The sequence below is a fragment of the Phacochoerus africanus genome, chromosome 5 (assembly GCF_016906955.1).
Source record: "Phacochoerus africanus isolate WHEZ1 chromosome 5, ROS_Pafr_v1, whole genome shotgun sequence".
Taxonomy (NCBI): domain Eukaryota; kingdom Metazoa; phylum Chordata; class Mammalia; order Artiodactyla; family Suidae; genus Phacochoerus; species Phacochoerus africanus.
Genome location: NC_062548.1, coordinates 106,332,667 through 106,356,207, shown reverse-complemented (window position 1 = coordinate 106,356,207; position 23,541 = coordinate 106,332,667). Strand labels below are relative to the sequence as shown.

At 45.5% G+C, this 23,541-nt stretch overlaps 1 pseudogene; it reads left to right on the top strand.

The window, feature by feature from the left end:
* The first annotated feature begins 5,796 nt into the window (after window positions 1-5,796).
* LOC125128481 (tyrosine--tRNA ligase, mitochondrial-like) lies at window positions 5,797-20,993 on the top strand (annotated as a pseudogene).
* Window positions 20,994-23,541: the final 2,548 nt, after the last annotated feature.

Below are 23,541 nucleotides of genomic sequence, written 5' to 3'. Positions count from 1 at the left end.
GTAAGATCGGGTAGGGACCGAATGGGCACAGCAGGCTCGGGAGGGGGAGGCCAGGGAGCGGCCGAGCCCACACCCAGGTCCTCTGGGCCCCCGGCGATGCTGCGTGCGTGCGGCCCACTGCGCAGAAACCATGCGCAGACCCTGATGTTCCCAGTCAGCAAGAGTGAGGCGGCTCTGCGAGGAGACAGAGTGCGAGCTGGAACCCTGGGACATTTTAAAGCCCCTTATGTGTCTGGGAGGCTGTGAACTGGGATGAAAGGGAGACTCCAGGAGTGCTGAACCAAAACCAGCCCATTAGTACCGGAGAGGAGGTTTCATCAGAGCCCTGGGGCAAAGGAGATACAAGGACATAAATGTTTACAGAACAGAACAGAATTCACTGGAGATGTGTTCTGCTCTGTGTCTCCACCTATAAAGAGATTTTCCCTCCAATGTCAAGCTCTGTCCTCAGCTCTCTCCCCAGTGTCACTCTCTATGGGCTTTCTGATGTGGCCCAGGATTTACCGCCGACAACCCTGGTCTCCAGGCCGACCGCTGCTTCCTGGACAGCTTTACCTTGACACTCATGGATACACAAACGACCATCGCATGTCCAAAACGGAATTCCTCATCACCATCCTTCCTCTCTAGTGGGCCCTGGCTCAGGGGACAGGACCTCAATTCACCTTAATGCTTGACTCAGAAATCCCGTAAGGCCTTTCTCACTTTCTCTAATCAAATTATTTACTAAATCATTCTTCTTTTTTAGAGCCGCACGTGCAGCATATGGAAGTTCCCAGGTAGGGGTCAATCAGAGCTGCAGCTGCTGGCCTACACCACAACCACAGCAACGCCAGATCTGAGCCATGTCTGCGACCTACACCACAGCTCACAGCAACGAAGGACCTTTACCCCACTGAGCGAGGCCAGGGATCAAATCTGCGTCCTCATGGATACTAGTCAGGTTCATTTCTGCTGAGCCACAGTGGGAACTCCAAATTATTTACGACTAGGGTCACCTTATATTAGTTTCCTATGGCTGCTGTAATAAATTACTACAAAGTTAGTGCCTTAAAACAACACAAATTTATTACCTTGCAGTGCTAGAGCTTAGAAGTTGAAAATGGGTTTCACGGAGCTAAAATCATTGTGTCCACAGGGCTGTGTTCTTTCCAGAGGTTTTGGGGGAAATCAATCCCCTTGATATTTTCCAGCTTCCTGCATTTCTTGGCTCTCAGCCCCTCCTCCCATCCTGAAGGCCAGCAGCATAGCATCTCCAATGCTCTCTGACTTTGACCTTCTGCCTCATTCTTCCATCTTTTAAGGATTTTCGTGATTACCTTGGACTCACCCAGATCATCCAGGATAATCTCCCCAGCTCAAAATTCTGAATTTAATCACATCTGCAGAGTCACTTTGGCCTTGTAAGGTAACACAGGTCCTAGGGATTAGAAAATGGACCTCTGTGGGCCGTTAGTCTGCCTACCAGGCATCTCTTCCTATGCCTATGCCGCTGTACCAGCATCTCTCACCTGGCTCTGGTGGGCACAAGCACCCAGCCATCCCAGCCCTTACCTCACCCTTGGTAACTGCTTGTTCACTGGCCTGTTTTCTCCTCTGACAGGCCTTATCTGCCTTGAGGACAAGGTCAGAATCTTGTTCAATGTTGTCCCTCAAGAACACCATCAGGCTCAATAAATATCTTTTTTTTTTTTTTTTTTCCAGCTGTGCCCATGGCATGTGGAAGTTCCTGGGCCAGGGATAGAATCTGAGCTGCAGCAGTGACCTGAGGCATAGCAGTGACAATGCCTGGATCCTTAACCCGCTGGAGCACAAGAGAACTCCCAACATTTTCAGAATAGGACTTTTAAAAATAAATAGGAGTTTCCTGGTGGTTTAGCAGTTAAGGATCCAGCATTGTCGCTGCTGTGGCTCAGGTTCGATCCCTGGCGTGAGAACTTCCGCATGCCACAAGCACAGCCAAATCAAAATTATTATAAAATAAAATAAGTAAAATAAAATAAAATAGTGCCTCGCCACCCCCAGCCTGACTGAAATCTCTTTGGGCATCAGACCTGGTCTGGTTTGCCTAGGTTCAGCCCTACCCCAGGTCTTGCTTTCTACCTATTGTTGACTTGATTAGAAGGTGTGGTGACCCTCTGCTATGGGGAGAGGGGCCGGTAAACAGCTCAGGGCTTGTCTGTCCATCCCAGATCAGGAAGGCAACCAGGGACGAGGCCCTGGCAAAGAGGCTTGGGAGGTTTTCCAAAGCAGGGATCCAGAAGAGAGGTTTCCCTCTTGGGTCACATCAGTGAGGTTGGCCTCTGCTGTCTGTAATTTCATCACTGGCCAGAGCTGGATTCCTGTGGCATAGTAGGAATTCCAGGACAGCACACATGAGGCAGCAACTGGGCTGTCAGCCTCAGGCTAGATGAAGGCCAGGCCAGTGACCCAACCCTCCCACCTGCACCCCTCCTCCTCCCTCACCAAGGTCCCCTCCCTACCCCTTTCCGTTCTCTTTGTACTCCCAAAAGCCAGGCCCACCCAAGGCAGACATTTGAGAGTGTATCACCAAACTTCTAGCAACTTCAACAACTGCTGGGACTGATAAGAAAAAAATTGTTAACAAATGATCCTTTTCCATCTGTTTTTTACAGATGAAAGATTTACAAAATCGTAATTAGTCTCCTTCAGCAGTCGGTGTGGCCCAGACAAATCACATCAAAACTATTCGCCAACCTAGCTCCTATAGACTAAAGGATAAACAAGCCTCTTTTTCTCCATCCCCTTCTCTGTTTTTGTTTTTTTAAGATAAGGTAGGTATTGTCAACCTAGCTCCTATAGACTAAAGGATAAACAAGCCTCTTTTTCTCCATCCCCTTCTCTGTTTTTGTTTTTTTAATTTTTTAAAATAAGGTAGGTATTACTAGAAAGGACTTTTCATAGCCAAAAGTCAGTTTTTCACTGCCATTCCATGTGGAAACTTTTGCTGTAGTTTATTTTCACAGCCCTATGATATTCCCGTAGTTTGTCCGTTCTGCAATGTATTCATCCATTTTTCTCTTGCTGGACATTTAGGTTGTTCTGGGTTCTTTTCCTCTTTCAAATAATTCGGCACTGTATTCTTCTGTATGTCTCCTTTTGCACACGTGGGAGTCTCTAACGATGGGTAAGTACTTATTAAACTGTCCATAATGGTGGCATCAGTTTACCCTCCTCCCAACAGTTTACATGTTCCTGTTGCTCCACTTCTTCCCCAATACATCGGCAAACGTTTTTGGTTTTTACCAAACCAAATGGTATCTGGTTTCCTGAAATCTACATTTCCCTGACTACTAGTGAGATCAAGCATCTTTTCATGTACTTATTGGCCTTTTAGATTTCTCCTATGGATTATATCTTTTGCCTAATTTTCTATTGAGTTGTTTTTATCTCATCAATCTGCAGTCTGTTTTTACATATACATTCTGGATGCTAGTCTTCAGTTATTTATAGGCTGTGTCTGTTCAGGTCCACCAAGAAGTAGACACCAAGAGAGAATCAGAAGTGCAAGACAAACACTGGAGGTCAATGCTTCTGAAGCGTAACGGGAAAAGGACTAGGAGGGGCTGGGAAAAGCCTTCAGACCCCAGTGCAGATCCTGATCCCTGTGATGGGAGAGAGAGAAGAAAGGAGAATTGGGTAGGAAGAGATAGTTCTGAGAAAGTCTCAGCTGGGCTGATGGGAAGCCCCAGAAGAGCGTGCATTTTAAAGGAGATCAACACTAGGCGGGAAGGGCTCGGCTAGGGTCTTCCTACCAGGCGCAGTCGCTGGTGGTGATGAGGCCAGGGAGGGCATGGCCTGGGCTTGAACACCGATGAATCTTGAAGGCCGAGCAGCTGCGGGCTGTCAGCCAATCACACACACCTGACAGGTGCTTCTCTCTTGAAGGCAAACCCTTGCAGCACGCCCTTTATGGCTGCCCGATTGACAGCATTTTCTCCCAGTCAGTGCTTGTCTATTTTTCATTTTCCTTTATGGCCTCTTTTGATGAAAAGGAGCTTTACATTTTTAACCTAAATTTATCACTATTCTTCTTTATGGTTTATCCTTTTTGTGTTTTCAGATATTATTGCCTACACTACGATCTTGAAGGTTTTCTATATTTTCTCCTATTAGGTCCTAAAATTCTGCTTCTCAAATGTTTCACCTCGAATTTAATGGGTTGGTTTTGGTTTTGATTTTCTACATGGGTTACTGAATTCCCAGTGCCATTCACTGAACAGTTCTTCCTTTCTCTACAGATCTGCATGCTGCCTCTGTGATATACATTAAGACTTCGCATGCACAGGAATCTGCCTGGGGGCTCTCTCTTCTGCTCCATGGGGCTATTTGTCTCTTTCAGGGCTAATACTCCTCTGCCTTAATTTAGTAAGTCTTATAGAACAAGTCACTCATCTTGTTTTCTTCAAAATTTCATAGTTATTTTGGCCCTTTGCTTTTTCACAGCAAGGCTAAAATCATTTTATCTAGTTACACAAATCCTGTCTGGATTTAGTGGGAATTTCTTAGAATTTATAGATTAATTTAGGAAGAACTGAAAACCTACAACAGTGAATCTTCATATCATGAACACACCTTATCTATCAAAGAATACCTAAATAATAAGTGAAGTTTTGTAATTTTCTTCATAAAGATCATGCATATATTTCATCAGATTTATTTCTGGTCCCTTATAGCTTTTGTTTCCCTTATAAATGTTAGCTTTAAAAGGTTTTGTTTCCGGAGTTCCCGTCGTGGCGCAGTGGTTAACGAATCCGACTAGGAACCATGAGGTTGCGGGTTCGGTCCCTGCCCTTGCTCAGTGGGTTAACGATCCGGCGTTGCCATGAGCTGTGGTGTAGGCTGCAGACGCGGCTCGGATCCCGAGTTCCTGTGGCTCTGGCGTAGGCCCGCGGCTACAGCTCCGATTCAACCCCTAGCCTGGGAACCTCCATATGCCGCAGGAGCGGCCCAAGAAATAGCAACAACAACAACAACAAAAAAAGACAAAAGACAAAAAAATAAAATAATAAAATAAAAGGTTTTGTTTCCTTACTATGATGGGTCGTAAAAATACAAATTGATTTTTGTATAATGCGCTTCTATTTAGCAACTTTGATGCCTTCTCTTATAAATTGTTTGAAGCCCTTTTCACACATTTCTGGAAAATCTAGAGCCTTCTGTACCCTAGGAAAATCCATTAGCAGCTTACCCAGGCAGTCCAGGCAGGGGAAGGCCATCTGCTGACTCCCCTGGCTAAACAGCACCGCCCCCTTCTGGAGACCTGCCAGCAAGGCAGAACTCTCCCGGAGATAGGCTCTGTGCTTGTTTAGATCCAACAAGGATCTGGACAGAGTGGCCTCACTTGAGGTCAGCTTTACTGTTACAGAACAGAATGATCCCCAGGCAAAAGGCTCAGAGCCAACTGGGTTAGACAGGGGGCTGTCTGGGTGGCCTGATTAGAGGATGTCGTTTCTTGATTGGCCACATCCACTCTGTCCTTCCACTCTCCCTACTTGGAAAGGCCTCAGGGACATCAGAAAGCAGGCCGGGAGGAGGAGGCAACAGCGCTGCCTCAAGAAATGGAGTCAGAGGGAAGCCTGGACCCTGCCAGCCCTTCATGTCCACTCAGCTCCCAAGCTGTTCCCCAACCAGGTTCCACGTCAAGTGTCCATCTGGCCCAAATGCTGGAGGGCAGTTGGGCAGCTTCAAGGGCCCTGTGTGAGGCCAGCAAGATGTGTTCCATGGACCGCTGGCTTGGGGTCATCCTAAGTAGATATAGGATAAAGAGAGAGGATGAAGAGGCGAAGCCCATTTAGTGGACACAGGCCTCTCATCGGGCCTCAGCTGTCTCCACAAACCAGTCGAGGTGAAGTGTCTTCTGGAGACCTCGCGGTCTCCTCGCTCAGTTCTCACAGCCTACTTAGGTGTACAGGGTCCTGATGACTTAACGAGAAGGCCTAGGTTTTATTTCCATATCCATCATATCCGAAGCATGAGCTGAATGTGCTCTGAGTCAAAACAGATCTGAGTTCAAATGTCCATAGGATCCCAGATACATATGGTACAGTCATCTATTTTGGCGGGGAGACACCCCCATGGCATGTGGAAGTTCCCAGGGCAGGGAGAGAACCCGTGCCACAGCAGCAACCTGAGCTGCTGCAGTGACAATGCCAGATCCTTAACCTGCTGTGCCACAAGGGAACTCCCATAGTCATCTTGTCTGACTTCTGGTTTCTTCCCCTGTCTAAGAAAGAAAATTCCTTCCTTGTAGAGTTGTGGACATAATTAAACTAAATCACATACATTACTGCAGAGCAAATGCCTGATAAAGCTGTTTGAGTCCTTTGCAAGGTTCGTAGGGAAATCACTGAATCACTTTTCTAGTTTAAGGGGGTGTCGAGGACTTGTCAATCTCACCTCTTCTCTAGAGAACCAAGATATGTGAGTTCTCCTGAAATGAGCCTTTTTGCCTTGCAACAAGCCCAGAGTAGACACTCGGCCTCGCTGCAAATGAAGAAACTGAGGCTCAGAGAAGCAACTCAACTCCCGGAGTCAGATGCAGGGCATGGCAGAGCAGAGATAAGAAGCTGAATTCTTCCTGGAGGCTTTGCTGCTTGGGCCCCCCCGGTCACTGCCTTTCTCCTGTCCTGGCAACCTAGGCCCAGACCTCAGGTAACCCTATGGTTCTCAGCTGAGCTCCAGGGCAGCCCTGACCGCTCTTTTTCAGATGACAAGTTAAGCATTTCAAATGCCAAGAGAAACAGTTCACTGACTCAAATGACCCTTCCAGTCTCCAGTGTTTTTCTACTAACAAGAATGGACTAAAAGGCTATTGTTTTCCTTGTTCTTGCTTTTCACAGGAACTGCTATTCTGTGTAATGCCCATGAGCTGCAAAGTTCAAACAGATAAAGATAGAGAAGAAAGAAAGGTTAAAGGTAAGAAAAGAGGAGCAACAGAGGCTATTTATAGCAATCAGCAAATCAGTATTTACATACACAAAAAATGGTTATTCCTATTATATATTGCCTTTATTATAATTACCTATGCACTTGTAATGCTCCCTCCATTTACCGGTAAGGTTCTGGAGGGGAAAGTGTACGCCTATTGATCTGTGTCTATATTTTATTTTCTATAGAACCTGTCCCGCTAATTAACATATAAACAACTGGAGGAGGAAGGAATGGGTGGCTCATCTTCCCAGAAATGCCCTCTTCTCTGGCTTTCAGTTATTTCTGACATTTGCACCATGGGAGTCTCCACCTCCTGGAGACTGAAATCAGAGCTGCAGCGGCCGGCCTACACCACAGCCACAGCAATGCCAGATCCGAGCCGTATCTGTGACCTACACCACAGCTCATGGCAATGCCAGATCCTTAACCACTGAGCGAGGCCAAGGATTGATACTGGCCTCATGGATACTAGTCAGATTCATTTCCACTGCACCACAATGGGAACTTCCAGTGGGTCAACTCTTAAACTTCTAGTGATCAGGGCTAAACAGTCTAACTATGTCAGTCCCTAATTACCACAAATAGTAGTGTTCATAGCTGTTTATATTTTATATACTCTAATGACACCTAAGTGTCATATCATGCCTCAGCAACCAAAAATTGCTTCCCGGATTAAGGCTGATGCAGCAGTGACCCTCTGTCCCCCATCTTTTGGTGCCCAACATCCTACAGGTCCCACTCAGGCAGGGGCCCTTAGGATGGAGTAATCACCTTATAAATGGAAGAACTTACAAAGAAACATATCAACGAGAATGAATGTTGAAGCAATCAGTAAACAATTTAAAATGCAACTTGCAAACTACCAGTAAGCATGGGGAAGCAGCTAAATTTGCAGACTCCGCTCAGACTCCAGTTCTATTGAACTCCGATGAAGAAATGGCAGCTTGACCATTAGCATCAGGTCGCCCCACAAGTTAATGAAAAACCAGGACCTTGTCAGAGACTCAGGGCACTGACCAGTATTTGTACCTTGAGCTTTAAACTTTTTAAACAGGCAGATGAGCTTTAAACTTTTTCCGTTTTAATTTATTCTCTTATTTTTATCTCCTCAAGATGTCACATTTGGCAAATGGGGGGAAATCAGGCCAAAGAAAGACAGATGACTTCCCTGTGGTCATTCACAAAGTTACTGTCTGAGGTGCAACTGAAATCCTAGGACCCAAGTTTCCCATCACCTATGAGGTGCAACTGAAATCCTAGGACCCAAGTTTCCCATCACCTGGTTTTAAAAGTAAATAGAGGAGTTCCCGTCGTGGCTCAGTGGTTAACGAATCCGACTAGGAACCATGAGGTTGTAGGTTCGAGCCCTGGCCTTGCTCAGTGAGTTGAGGATCTGGCGTTGCTGTGAGCTGTGGTGTAGGTCGCAGACATGGCTCGGATCCCGAGTTGCTGTGGCTGTGGCGTAGGCTGGCGGCTATGGCTCCGATTAGACCCCTAGCCTGGGAACCTCCACATGCCAAGGTTGCAGCCCTAGAAAAGGCAAAAAGACAATAAATAAATAAATAAATAACAGGAAATAGAGCCCTTGCTGTAGCTTTTGAGAGCAGAGGTACTTCAGGAGCCTGGGAATTTATAAGGAAGCCTTGACATGTCAAGTGTTACCACTGTTATACATATTTGGTTCAAGTGAAGAAAGGTCTCTCGTCTGGACTGAGGGCCAATCCACTCTTTAATGCAATGGGATAATCTAGCCCAGTAGTTCTCAAAGTGTGGTCCTGGGACCCACCGTATCAGCATCAGCTGAGGACTTATTAGAACTGCAAATCCTCCAACCTCAGCCCAGACCAACTGGGTCAGACACGCTGGAAGAGGAGCCCACAATCGGTGTTTTAAAAAGCCTTTGGGGGAGATTCTGATGCACATACAAGTTTGAGGACAATGTTCTCCAACTTTGGTCCTGGGGTCTCTGGCTTGGGATCTCCAAGGGAGCTTCTGGAAATGCAAGAAAATGAGAGAACCAAGGTTTACTCCTCCAGTCCACATTTCCCAAAGTGGTCTAATCGTTAAGTATTACTGTGGACCTCTTTAAAAGGCCAACGTCTGGGCCTCTGTCTCAAGAGATTCATAATTAGAGTGGGAGAGAAGAGTTTAAAGAGCCAGGCTCAGACTAGATGTCCCTTGTGGGGTCTGGCCCGCTCATCCAACCTCACTTGAGAATTACTGGGCTCCAGCAATCACTGGTTTTCTCATAATATTCACCTCAGCTCAACACAGTTAACATCTAAGAGGGACCTGCTTGTCGGTCCTTCATTCAGAAAATAAACACTATTCAAAACCTATTGTGTTGTGGTTTTTTTGCCTGAGAAAATACAAAAAAAAATGTTTTAAATACAAATTCTGAGATTTCCCTGGTGGTCCAGTGCGTTAAGGACTGGTGTTGTCACTGTTGTGGCTCTAGTTTATAGCTATAGCTTGGGTTTGATCCCTGGCCTGGAAACTACAGCATGGCCACAGGTGTGCCAAAAAAAAAACAAGTACAAATTTCTGTCTGTGATCATTTTTCAGAGTTAATTCTGGGTGGATTAGGCAAAGCACAGCCCATAGAGACCCCTGAAAACAAAGCATTCAGTCAGGATGGAGAAAAGACTGTCAACAAACTAAGCAAGAAGGAAAACACTAAGTAGGAGAAAGGGGCTAGAAGGCAAGCGGGGAGAGGCAAGGATGCTGAAATTTCGTAGAAAACGGTGATTCTGGTCCATTAGACTCACAGTAAGGAGCCCAGCTTGGTGGTTAAACGTAGGGACTTTCGAGGCTGCTTAGTTTAAGCACCAGTTCTATCCTTTTCTAACGAGAAGTTGACTCAACTTTTTTGAGCCTCAGTTTCCCAATCTGTAGAGAGGCTAATAATACTGCCTCCCTTGAAGGGTTATGAGTAGCCTCCCTTGAAGGGTTATGCAGTGAGGTGGGTGGTATTTACCAGCTTCATCAGCTGGTGAAGTGACACTCATAGCAAGAAGTACTCAGCCAGTGTGAACCATTATGATTCTAACACCTCCTTTAGGGAAGTCATTTCTAATCTAAAATCTAATTTATCAGAGTTCCCTTTGTAGCTCAGCAGTAACAAACCTGACCAGTATCCATGAGGACACAGCTTCAATTCCTGGCCTCACTTGGTAGGTTAAGGATCTGGCGTTGCTGTGAGTTGTGGTATAGGTCACAGATGCAGCTCAGATCTGGCATTGCTTTGGCTGTGGTGTAGGCCGGCAGCTGCAGCTCTGATTTAACCTCTAGCTGGGAACCTCCATATGCTTCAGGTGCAGCCCTAAAAAGATAGATAGATAGATAGAATTTATCACCTCTGAGTCAAGAGAGAGGCTGTACCCTTGTGGACCATCTCTATGATAAATCCTGTTCTGACTTACTTTAAAACCAGACCACACACCCATAAAAGATTGTGTATATGGCTCTTCTTGTCCCACTGATGAACAAGGAGAGGCAGATCAGACATGGAACCTATTCCTGGAACGGTGGGGCCCACAGCCCTCAGTGCACAGTGGGTGTCTGAGCCTCCCCTCTGGCTCAATTTAAACCCGGCAGGACTTAATCCCAGGTGCCCTTCTGTCGGCAGCTCAGCTAGACTAAGCAGGTACTTCTCCTGCAGTTCTGAAGCCTGGTTCCCTCTACTTCACCTCAACTCGCTGCTCTAGGCAAAACCAGGCAGGTTGATTAGAAAAGAGACAAGGTTGACAAGACTGTACTTTCTCTTGGAGACCTCCTACAAGGGGCAGGCCAGTGCTCCCAGCCAGAGCAAGTTAATAGACTAAGGACTGGTTAATGGGTTACCCTCTACCAGTGGTTCTCAAACTTGAGTGTGCAACACAGACCCCTGGAGGGCTTGTTCTAACACAGATGGCTGCACCCCCATCCCCAGAATTTCCAATTTGTAGTTCTAGGTAGGGTCTGAGAATTTGTTATTCTAACAAGTCCCCTGGAGATGGTGGTGATGCTGGCTCTCAGACCAGACTTTGAACACCACTACCCTACATTTTGAAGAAAGAAACTACAACTTAGAAAACATACACTATCATCAAAAAGTCAAATTAAAAGATACTCTTCCCAAGTTCCCAATGTGGCTCAGCAGAAATGAATCCAACTAGTATCCATGAGGATGCAGGTTTGATCTCTGGCCTCACTCAGTGGGTTGGGGATCCGGTGTTGCTGTGGCTCGGATCCATTGCTGTGGCTCTGGCTGTGGTGTAGGCCAGCAGATACAGCTCTGATTTGACCCCTAGCCTGAGAACCTCCATATGCCATGGGTGTGGCCCTAAAAGGTTAAAAAAAAAAAAGAAAAAAGAAAAGATACTCTACCCCAATGGCTATTTATAATGGGGCTGGAGGAAAGCATAAAATAGTATCGCTAAATAGGCATCAGATTATCTTTATAAGTCATACTTATAGTACTGGTCCCAATCAACAAGCACAGTATTCAGTTCATTACTTATGAGCATAATCATCATCTCATAATTTGTTTTGTAATTTATGAAGAACTTTGGTATCCAGTATCCTATAAGAACTCAATGACCCACTGGCCCAAGAGCATATTTATGAGAAATTTCCAACATCAGAATCACCAAGTCAGGGATGGTGAACTCAACAGGGAACCTGGAATACCTTTTGGTCTTCACCCTTTTAGCTGGGAAACATTAATTAAATTAGTTTGTTAACACTTTGGTGCTGAGATAGTGAACTGCAATGAAGTTCTATGGGTAGGACCACAGCTAAAACCAGTCTCAAGAGATAATGAGAGGGGAGGAGAGGGCAGCCTGAAGACTTGGGTATGAGGGTGGCTGCCCAAGGACAAAGGGAGAGGAGACACTGGAATAAGGTTACGGGGAGGACTGGGAACCTGCTTTTATGTACAGCCATCTTTATCATCGAAGGGGTTGCAAGATGCAAAAGACAGGAGTAAAGGTGAAAGGAAAAACAGTTCCTGACTGCTCCTGGGGGAAATCAAAGAAACATTAATGACTTGGCTCCTGCCTAGCTACGTGTGCCCTGTCTGTTTCATCAGAGCCTCACCTTTCCCCCGAGTATCGTCCCAGTTCCCATTCCCTCCCCAGGAAGGCATGCTTTCTGTATAGGTCATTCCACAAGGAGGCCGGGTCACTTACTTCTGGGAGGATGTAGTACAGGTCCATGGAGGAAGAAGACAGACAGCTCAGCCTCAGACAGAAACATGTGCTCGGACATTTGAGATGCCTTTTGCTAATTCCCTTGGAGACCGGTGTCAGGTAACTGAGAACAAGATTGTAAACACAGGCGCCTCTGTCTGCTCCTGGTTTTTTTGTTTTTGTTTTTTGTTTGTTTGGGACCATAAACACAGCCTGTGGGAATGCGGAATTCCCAGGGGCCAGGGCCAGGGACTGTACCCAAGCCACAGCAGTGACAATGCCAGATCCTTAACCAGCCACCAGGGAACTCCTGTCCACTCCTGTTTTCTGAGCAGTGGCCATGACGCTCTCTCCTGGGGCAGCCTCCTTGGGTCTAGGAGCCAACTCTTGGTATAGAAACCTTGCCTGGAAAGGAGTATTTCCACTGAGTAAGCTCAAAAGGGGCTCTGGGTGAGCTCAGTGCCTCAGTGGACAGCAATGCACTCAAAGAGGGGGCCTGATTAAAGTGCTGGGAAACAGGATGGATAAGGTCAGGGGGCATATCACAGAAGGCTGAGGGTTATATCAATAGAGACTTTTGAAGATATCAAAGAAAGTAATTTTTGTAGTGTTGGCCCCTGAGCCTGGCCCCTCACCCATGTTATTCAGTTCTCACCACAATCAGGCAAAGGTGCAGAAAGAGACTCAGAGCTAAGTCATGTGCCTGAGGTCACTAAGCGGGCAGTGACAGGGCCAGGGTTCCATCTGACTTGAGACCCACACTCTATCCATCCCATTGCTTGGCTCTCTAAGCAGAACACAGTAGAGTCTATGACTAAGGGAATAAAGGGTGGTACTCAGGTATTCTCCATTTCTGCGGCTCGAGAGTGTTAGGTCACACATAACTAGGATTGTTTAAAACGGAAATAGATTGTCTCAGGAAGTTAAAGAAACCCCTTTGGGAGTATTGTCCTGCCCTGAATTAGAAGGGCACCCTTTGCATTCAAGGGGCAGCCCAGAGGCAAAGGCATGGGTGTGGGGTCCAGACGTGGCTTTGTGGAATCACAGAAGAGCGTGAACCACAGAAGTCTCCCACTCCCATCAAACTCACTCACATAAAATCAAAAAGATTAGCTGAAAATTTGGGGGCCTCTTTTTATACTAAGTCTCAAAGGACGGGTGCTGAGGTGGCTGTTTTAGGCTGTTAGTCTTGCCTGCCCCTCCTCCCCAACCCCTACATAGATGCCAGTGCTTATTCTGACGCTTGGAGGAGGAGGAGGAAGATTTGTGCCCAGAGTCCTTCTAAACAGAAGCCAATCCAAGCCTTGGTGGCTGCCCTCCACAGGCCCCACCATGCAGCTGTTGTGTGCCCATCTGTGGAGGGCTGGATGGATCCTAGCGTGGACCCAAGGGTCCCCACACCATGGGTGCCAGCCAAGAATGGAATGATGAGGGGCAAAATCAAATGCAAACCCTGAGAGTCCCTATGCCCATGGCCTTCAGCATCTGCCAGCAGTTTGTCACCAGAAATGAGCTCCTTGGGGAGGGGTTCTGTGTGTAACTAGATCCACTGAGAGGCTCCCAATCCCTGGAGACTAAAGACAACTCACCTACCTCCTGGGAGAAGCCAAGAGCTGTGCCCTTAGTCACGGCAGATCCTGTGACCAGCCCTACCAACCAGGTCCCCCGAACGCCCTTAGGGTCTCCCACCCACCTCTACTCACAATACTTCCTTGCCTCCATGTGTCTCTGCTTTCTCCCTGGCAGTCTAAATCCTATTCATCCTTCAAGGACTTACTGGAAGACACTTGCTCCTTGAAGCCTCCAGGAGCCACCCCTGTCTGTGGAGTTCTCTCATGCCTGTGAATTCTTCACCCTTCGTCTATACCACTCATTCAACTTTTTCTGTGGCCCTTACTCCCCTCAAGGTTTATCTTTTAGATATTTCTATCTGGATGATTATGCTTTTTAAAAAATTTTCCCCAGCACATAGCTTAACTCAGTGTACACAGTAGACGTTCAAAGACCTGTTCAGTTTACATATGAACAATGGACAAACTTCTTCCAATACTTTTTATCGAGCCTGCATTATATCCTCTCAAAAAAAATAATCCCACCCTTCTGAGATATACGACATAGAAAGAAGGTCGTGCAAATACAGGAGAATAAAGTATATCTATTCATATGAAGAAAAAATAGAAAACAATATAATCAGAGTCGACCACGGCTTAAATGTTAGGCTATATCACTCCAAACACTTATACATATATATATTTACATACATATATTTATAATAGTTCTATTAAGATTTGAATTTACATCCCATACAATTGGATACCCATAAGGAAAAAGATAAAATTGGATCCATTTCTCACACTCAACATCGGGATAATTCTAAAGATCTAAATGTAAAAATGAAACCATACAAATAATAGGGGGAAATGGATGAAATATTTTATAACCAGGGAGAGGCAAAGTCCATAAATAATAAGAGAAAAGATAAATACATTTGGCTCCATGGCGATTTTTAAGTACTAAGTAAAATCAAAAGGCAAGTGAAAATCTGGGAGAGGAGTTCCCGTCTTGGCGCAGTGGAAACGAATCCTCAAGGAACCATGAGGTTTAGGGTTCGATCCCTGGCCTCACTCAGTGGGTTGAGGATCTGGCATTGCCATGAGCTGTGGTGTAAGTGGCAGACATGGCCTGGATCTGGCATTGCTGTGGCTGTGGCGTAGGCTGTTGCTTAGACCCCTAGCCTGGGAACCTCCATATGCCATGGGTAAGGCCCTAAAAAGACAAAATAAATAAATAAATAATAAATAAATAATGAAGACAATTCACATGAAAAAAAAATCTGGAAGAGATAATTGCAAATTATATCATAGACAAAGGGCTAATATCTTTAACAATTCAAGACTTTGAAGGAGAAAAAGGCCCGATAATCTGATTTTTAAAATGAGATATGACAGGCATTTCACAGAAAATGAAGAGCAAATGAAACCACTGAAAATACCTCCCCCACTGCTGACAACAAGAGAATTGCAAATTTAAACTATCCTCAGATACCATTTCTTATCTCTCAGATAAGCAAAAATCCGAACATTTGACAATATACTCTGTTGGTGAGGTTCTGGGGAAACAGTCCCTCAGCCACATCACTAATGGGAATTCAACATAGTACCGTCTCTTTGGAGGAGGATCTTGTCATGTCTAGCAACAGTGCATGTGCCTTTCCCCTCTGACCCAGCAATTCCAGTGTGGGGAGTTAACCCCAAGTATAACTACAAAAATTATGCAAAGACATATGCTCAAGGTTATTCTCTACAGCATTCTCTGCAATAGCAAAGGCTGCAAACAACTTAAATGTCCATCTGTCAGGGACTGGTTGGGTAAATTCTGGAACACACACACAGAGGAATATTAAGCTGCTGTAAAAAGGAGTAAGGATGGCTTCCAGAAATATAAGGTCAGAAAAGTAAACATACTAGAAGACAAGGAGGAATACAACCATGGGTACATACAAACAACAAAGGGAAGATTAAGCCAAAATGAATAATAATAATAATACACTCATCTCTAAGGAAAAGGAGGAGATTGACAGTTGAATGGGAAAGGGGGAAGACATGGAAGCTAAACTTTTCTGTTTAAATCTTTTTTATAATTTTGACTTCCAGCTATGTGGTTATCTTGCAGTGTATAAAACAAAGTCATATTTAGAAAAGGTAGACCCTATCAATCAAAAACAAACTGGGACAAATGAAACTAACAGTATATCAAATTGGTTTCATAATCACAGAAAGAAGAATTATTTCAAGTGACTTTAAAACACAGAATTTTGACTGAACCTCCCTAGTGGGATAATGCCTAGGGACAAAAAGAGCCACAAAGACATCTTAAACCGATTTTCTGCCTTCCTAGTTATGCCACGGGACAAATGACCCAGATTTGCCAACAAATAAAATGTATAAAAACTAAAAAGAAGGCATTCTTTTACAGATTAGAAAAGACTTCAGAGACCTACAACCAAATGCATCTGTGAAAAGAGAAATAATCAGAGAGAACATAAATAATCAAAGAAAATTGGGCTCTAATATTAGGTGATATTTAAGGAGTTATTTTTAATTTCACTGAGTGTGATAATGGTATTATGGTTACTTTTTTAAAATCCTTTCTCATTAGAGATTTTTTTCCCCCTTATGTCTAGGGTTTTTTTGTTTGTCTCTTTTATTCTGAAGTTGCTTTTCGGTTTTTTGTTTGTTTGTTTTGTGTTAAGTATGGCCATAAATAAGGTTCCCAGGCATCTGGACAACAGAGCTAAGAAGTAACTTCAGGTGCCCCTGAGTGACGTTCCAGGGCTCTAGGATACCAGGTCCTACATCAAACACCTAAGTCTGAATTTTTCAGAAGGTGCCAACTGAGGAATTGGAGTTTTACAGGGAATGACCTTATAATACATATTCTGTTGGACCAAGTTGGTTGAAGTGGAAAAACTTTCTTGACAAGTAAAAATCAAACCACCCATCAAAAAGACACATGCAGGAGTTCCCGTCGTGGCGCAGCGGAAATGAATCTGACTAGGAACCATGAGGTGGCTGGTTCAATCCCTGGCCTCATTCAGTGGGTTAAGGATCTGGCGTTGCCGTGAGCTGTGGTGTAGGTCGAAGACCCAGCTCAGATCCCACGTTGCTGTGACTGTGGTGTAGGCCAGTGGTTATAGCTCCGACTTGACCCCTACCCTGGGAACCTCCATATGCCGCAGGCGCGGCCCTAAAGAGACAAAAAAAAAAAAAAAGGCACAAGCACCCCAATGTTCACAGCAGCTCTATTTACCACAGCCAAGATATGGAAGCAATCCAGGTGCCAATCAAGAGACGATGGATAAAGCGGATGTGGTATATGATATGATGGAATATTTGTCATAAAAAAGAATGAAATTCTGCCATTTGCAACAACATGGATGGACCTAGAGTATATTATGCTTAGATTTATTGTATTTAATAACATTCTGCTTCATAGGTGCCAGTTATTAAATACAATAAATCTTTTTTTAGCACTTAATTTTTGAAATAAATTTACCAACCAGCCATACATATTACTCCTTTTAGTTTTAAAAGTGAAATAAATTTTATTTAAATTCCTCAATAAACTGTCTAGAATTATTTTTGCACCTTTAAATAGAGAACATGTTAGCGGGGAAATACAACACAGCAGATCCTAACATCCTCCCCCCAGCTCCATTCCTGCAACCATGCGCCCTCTTCCGGCTGATTCTGGATGGTGACCCCCTTGGGTTCGGAGGAATGGAGGAGCACAAGGCTGCCCTTGAGGGCCAGGTGCCAAACAACCTCAGGACCACCTTCTCCAGGAAGGCTTCCGTCAACCCTTGGTCCAGGTTAGGTGCCTTTCTTTGCCTCTTTTCCTACAATGGGTAACCACTATCTGAGGGTGCCCTCCTCACATTACACTGACATTCCCATCTTGTTTATCTCCCTGCAGGGTGGCACCCAGTGAGGGTAGAGCTTTGCCTTGCTCTCCTTTGTAACCCCTAGCTCAGAGCCTGTCACCCTTTAGAAATGGATTTATTATCTTAAACATTTCTAGGACCAGGAAGAAGGTAAAGGGCTGGTGTCTGCTTACCTTAACGGAGCAGGGTTACATCGCTCCATCGTCCACACCCATCAAAGCCACGATTCTGGGCCCTCTCTGCCCTGCCGTATCCCTTCCCCACCATCTCCCCCACCCCTTTGCCTGTGCTCCATGCTAAGAGCAGATCAACGAGTCCATAGGCCTCCCAAGCAATCTCAGAGCACAAGGCCTTTTTGCAAAATTTCTGGGGGGGCGGTTCTGATATTCTTTGTTCCCTACCCACCTCTTCGGCTTCAAGGAGTAGAGAAAAACCTCTCTCCTGAAACCAATCCACCCTCTCCCTTTTTAATCCTTTTCTTATATCGACTGATGGGGTAGAAGGGTGGAGTAGCTTGGATGGGTGGTAGGGAAGCTAGTCCTGAGTTCCCTCTAAAGGGGCAGGGAGTCTGGCTGACCCCCAACTTCTGGGACTTAGTGGGGCTCTCTGAATTGAGAGACCTTTGATCCTCACTAGCAGACCCTCCAACTAGTGCTATCATAGGCAGTGAGAGGAGGAAGAGATCACTTTCAATAATAGGGAACGGGGGCAGGGGGTAGGAAACATCTGAACTGGGCCTCGAGGATGGATCAGATTTGGCAGAGTGGAGACAAATGTTCTGATTAAAGGGAGAGGGAAACAGAGGGCATTCTAGGTGGTGGGCCCAGCAGAGGCATGGACCTGAGTGTAACCCACTAGGACCCTATGGGACCTTCCTGGGACAAATGCCTCCTGTCCTCCTGGTCAGCTCCATCTAAGCATGTGATCTGCTATAGCAATTCAAAAATACTTTCTCTATAATCATCCGTATTTGTGATCTCACAGTTAAAACAAGTCAAGACTTTTCAAATTTTTATGATTTTCCAGCGTTTCTACTATACTGAGGTCTTTGATTCTGTTTCCACTCAAATTGAAGTAAGTAAGATTTGGACATTTCTCTGCTAGGAATTCCAAGAAATTCCTGGAAATTATACTGTCATTAAGTTCCAACTTTTAAAGTTTATTTAAGCTGAGAAACCAGGCCAATGAATTTAGTTCCACATCAGCCATACTCAGAAACTCTAGGGTTTAGTTTTGTTTTTGTTTTTTCGTAAGTATCATTCAAGCCCTCGATTTTTCCATAGTTCTTTCACACCGCTAGTATTACCAGAAACAGACAGCTCGGAAGCAGATAAACCAGTGCTCCACGGCCTCTCTGGGTCGCAGTTCTGTGGCACGAAAACAGATTTCCTCCCTACTGTTCCAGATGGGGGTACCGAAGAGCCTGTCTTAACGGGATTTCCCCAAGCACTACTCAGGCGGTGCCAGATGGCCCAGGGACTCCTCAGCCCAGAAGGGAAAATCCAATTAAAGCAGCACTCTGCTCAAAACCAGGTAACCAAGTCTCACACCTTTCCCCCACAAAAGGAAAACCTCCAATCAAGGCAACCCAGTACGGAGGTATACCACGATGTCTTCACACTCGGGGTTCCGCCACTTACCCGAGACGTCTCACAGATCAGACCAGACCAAACCACACCAGGACCAGGGCCTTATTTATCCTCCTCCTCCTCCTCCTCCTCCTCAGGAGGCGAACCAGCTTCTGCTTCATCATCTACAACTTCATCCTCACCATCCTTTTCTGAACCTGGTGCTTCGCCAAGATGGCGGCGCCCACGTTGCGCTGCGTGGCCCAGGGCGGGAGGTTTGGTACCACAGGTGGGTCAGGAATCTGCCCCCAGGGCTGTGGCGGCCCACTAGGGTAATCAGGGGCCGCTGGCGGTACCAAAGGCTCGGGGTCTCTTCACAGAGTTATTCCCTGAGACGGGTACGAAAAGAGAGCTCCCAGAGCTCTTCCACCACAGCCTGGTGGGCAACTTTCCCCAGACTGGGGCCTGATGCTACAGTCTCCTCGCTGCAAGTGGGGCATCTGCTGTCGCTCTTGGGCTTGACTCGCAGCCAACGAGCGGGCCACAATGCGATTGCGCTGTAGGTAGGCGTCACCGCGCGGCTGGGAGACCTGTCCTACCGCGGCGCTTGAGGTGCGCGGCGGAACGCGAGTAAAACAAGGCGCGCGCCCTGCGTCCACACGCACCAAGGGTTCAGGGTCCTGGCGGCTCATCTCCAGCAGCTCTTCACTAACCTCGAGCAGCTTCGCAGTGCTAGATATCTCAGCGTTGTACCAAATGCAGCGCCTGAGCTTCCTAGCGGCAGTGCGCGGCCACATCCACATCGGCACGCTTCTGAGCCCACTGAGTTTGCAGACTCGGCTGCCGACTGGCAAGCCCAGAAGGCAGGAGTTTGGGCAAGTTGGTTTTTTGTCGTCCCCCCCCCCCCCCCCGCCTTGGTCGCGCCCGCATCACGTGGAATTTCCTGAACCAGGGATCGAACCTGAGCCACAGCAATGATGAGGCTGGATCCCTAACTCTGAGCCACCAGGGAACTCCCTGGCCATTTTATACCAGGTACTCCAGCTGCCTGATTTCTACCGGGTCCCATTGGGTGGATCTGATCAGCTGAGCCATATCATATCTGAATATGAGTTCATCCACAAGTTGGCTGGAGAAGGCATATTTACAGTCTCTATTCCTCTAATTACAACTAGAACAAAACAGAAAGTCTACTCTCAATGCCATTTGGCTAAACAGAGGTAAGACATCTGCATTTGAATTGTGTCATTCCTTTGTCAGGCAGCAAGATGATTTGGTAGAAAGTTACCTGAAGCTCGTCACTTTTCTGCCCTTTCCAGAGCTTGACCACATAATGCAGCTGTATGTCAAAGATCCCGAAAAGCAAGAGTTGTCAGAAATGACTTGCTACAGAAGTAACATTGCTTGTTCATGGACAAGAAGGGTTGGACTCTGCTGAAAGGTATAGAGAAGCCCTTTATCATGGTAGCATAGATGCACTAAAGGTCATGGCTGATCAAGAGGAAGAATTTTTAAAAGAAGCTTCATTTTCTGAATTAGTTCTTGACCCAGGAACAAGTGTCTTAGATACTTGTTACAAAGCAAATGCCACTCCACATGGTCCCCATGGGTATTGGATGATAACGGAAGGCGGAGTCAATATAAATCACAGACAAGTAACAAATCCTGAGAGTTTTAGTTCTTGGACATGTATTCCCAGTCCAGGGATCGAACCCACACTACAGCAGTAACAATGCCAGATCCTTAACCCTCTGTGCCACCAGGGAACTCCTGGACAATGTATACTTAAGAATGGATTTTTTGTTACTTAAAATAGGAAAAAGAAATTTCTACATTATAAAATGGCTTTCGCTATGATGCAAAAATCCTTCTGGTCGTACAAACAAACTTCATTCATTCTCAAGACCTACAAATTTATACCTTTACTTATTCAAATCAAGCAACAGGCAGGGGGAAGATAGAGGAGATCTGTCCCAGGAAGACCCCATAGGGTCCTGCTCGGTTAACACGAGGACAAGAAGTTGCAGCACTTATAGGTAACACCATTCAACTACATCAGACATGGATGAAGGGGATCATAGATATGAGGTTGGAACGTGCCAGCCATGCCCAGGACTCTATTTCCTGTGACATTTGGCTCAGTCTGCTTTGAGGAGAGATAGAGACAGCTGTGTGGCCCTTCTCAGGACCTGTGGGTTAGCACAGGCAGATCAAGCCGAGAGCACTCAAGTTCATTCGTGCTGGCAAGGAGCTTTTGGTCTTGAAAGCAGGGGACATTTATGGTTTACCTTTTCCTTTGTCTCCAGACATAAATTAGCAAAATTTCTCCTGCAGCCAATCACAGTTTTCTGTCAGCTTCATGCGGAAATACCAGCTGTTTCTCCATGACTCTGATCACTCCACACAGCTCATTCTAACCTGAATGACACTGACCAAAATGCACTGGCCATCTGTCCAGCCTGCCCTGAATCCCTGTCACTGCACAGCCCAATCTTAGCAGAGGGAGACAAGCTAGAGGTTAGCTCTGACCCCTTACTTGCCATGTGACTTCAAACAAGTTATTCTCAGCCTCAAATTTGGGACAAATAGTGAATACTATCTGCCTTGAGTTAGGATCAAGTGAGGGAAGTATTGTTTGTGAACGTGCACTGAAAAGTGACAAGGGACACACAAAGGTAAGAAGTAGTGATGACAACCTGTATATCTGGACACTGAATGCAGCATCTCTCCTCTGGAGACCAATGAAAATGTAGGTGCATAAGGAAGCAGACGAAACTTTCATTCTCAAGGGGAGAGGCTGTGCACAAAGACATGATAAATAAGCCTGCTGCCTCAAAATAAACACTGGTGTCACAAAAGCACTGCTTCCAGCCCCCCTGGTGTTTTGGGTCCTCCCCTTCTGTGTTCCACCTCCCTGCTCTTTCTTTCTATTTCTATGGCACCTGTCACCATGGTTTCCAGGTATTCAAATAAACACATCAAGTTGAAAACAGAACAGTATGTGGGAAGACACATTCCTTACTTCCTGAAACTGTGCAACCAGGTGGAACTGACTCCTGGGATGACAGAATCTTGAGATTTCATGCGGGAAAAGAAAAGAAGCAAATACCAAGTATATATCAAGTGCCCATAGAGCATAACAGTTTATTAGCTGCCTGGAGATTCAGAGTAATGATTCTGTGTTCCTTGCACTCAAGGATTTATAACCTCTAAGGTAATAGCAGCCTCTGCATATGTACCACTAGCACAGGGATACTGGATTATTATCAAAGGTTGTCCTTGTCAAAGCTGGATGGATACACATACAGATGAGAGCTCACTTCTGGAAAAACACCAGCTTAGCCCAGAAGTGAACTCTGTCTCATCCCACATACTGTGCCAGAGGCCTCCAAACTAACAGATGAAAGCTATCGCTATGGAGATGTATTAAAGACAGGGGGGACTGAGTAAAGACCTGCAGAATGGACCTAAACAGGGTATGCTTCTTCCAAACCAAGAGATGATTCCTATATCTTATCACAGGAAGTTGGCCAGAATTTATTTGTAAGACTCAAATAACATCCAAAGAGAAATCAGATCCTTTGTTCTAGCTACTGTTCTGCCACTATGTCATTAGATAATCTAAAGTGATTATTTAATCTTGCTGATAGAGGGTTGGGGTCTGGTGTTGTCACTGTGGTGGCTCAGGTCACTGTTGTGACTTGGGTTTGATCCCTGGTCCAGGAACTTCCACATTCTGTGGGCACAGCCAAAAGAAAAAAATCTTGCTGATAAATGTGGAGTTACAGACTTTCAGAGTTGGGTAAAATTTATTAATCTTGCTCAAGTTTATGAACCACAAGTCAGAATAGATTTGACAAAACATTCTTCCATTTCCAAAATCAAGAGGCTTTCAAGAGGGTGTGCAGTGAATGGGCACACTGGAGTTTCTGGGACACCTGATGGTTTATAGTCACTGCCACAGGCAGAATAGTGAAAACAGGACTATTCCAGAAAGCCTGAGACAAGGGATGACCAGAATGGATGGCTTTCCAGCAGGATGTTCCTTCCAGAGCATCACCACATGGTCAGAAGTACCTCCTTGTATATCTCCTTGGGGGTTCATTTTACTATTGAAACAAACAATCAAAAAAATCCACTTCCTAATAACTTATTTCTTGGTCCCAATTTTGCCCTCTAATCCTACATAGAATAAATACCTTCTCTTTCACATACATTCTAAATATTTAAGAGAGAGACTGGTTTCTGCATGTCTTCTTTATTCTAAACCAAACATCCTCGGTCTCCACAACTGTTTCTTGGCTTCCAGGCCAGTCTTCCGGGATAAACTTTTAGCTAACTGTATGCTAATGGACCACACATCTTTTTAGAGAGATGGTTAGACCAGTGGCATAGCACACTTTAG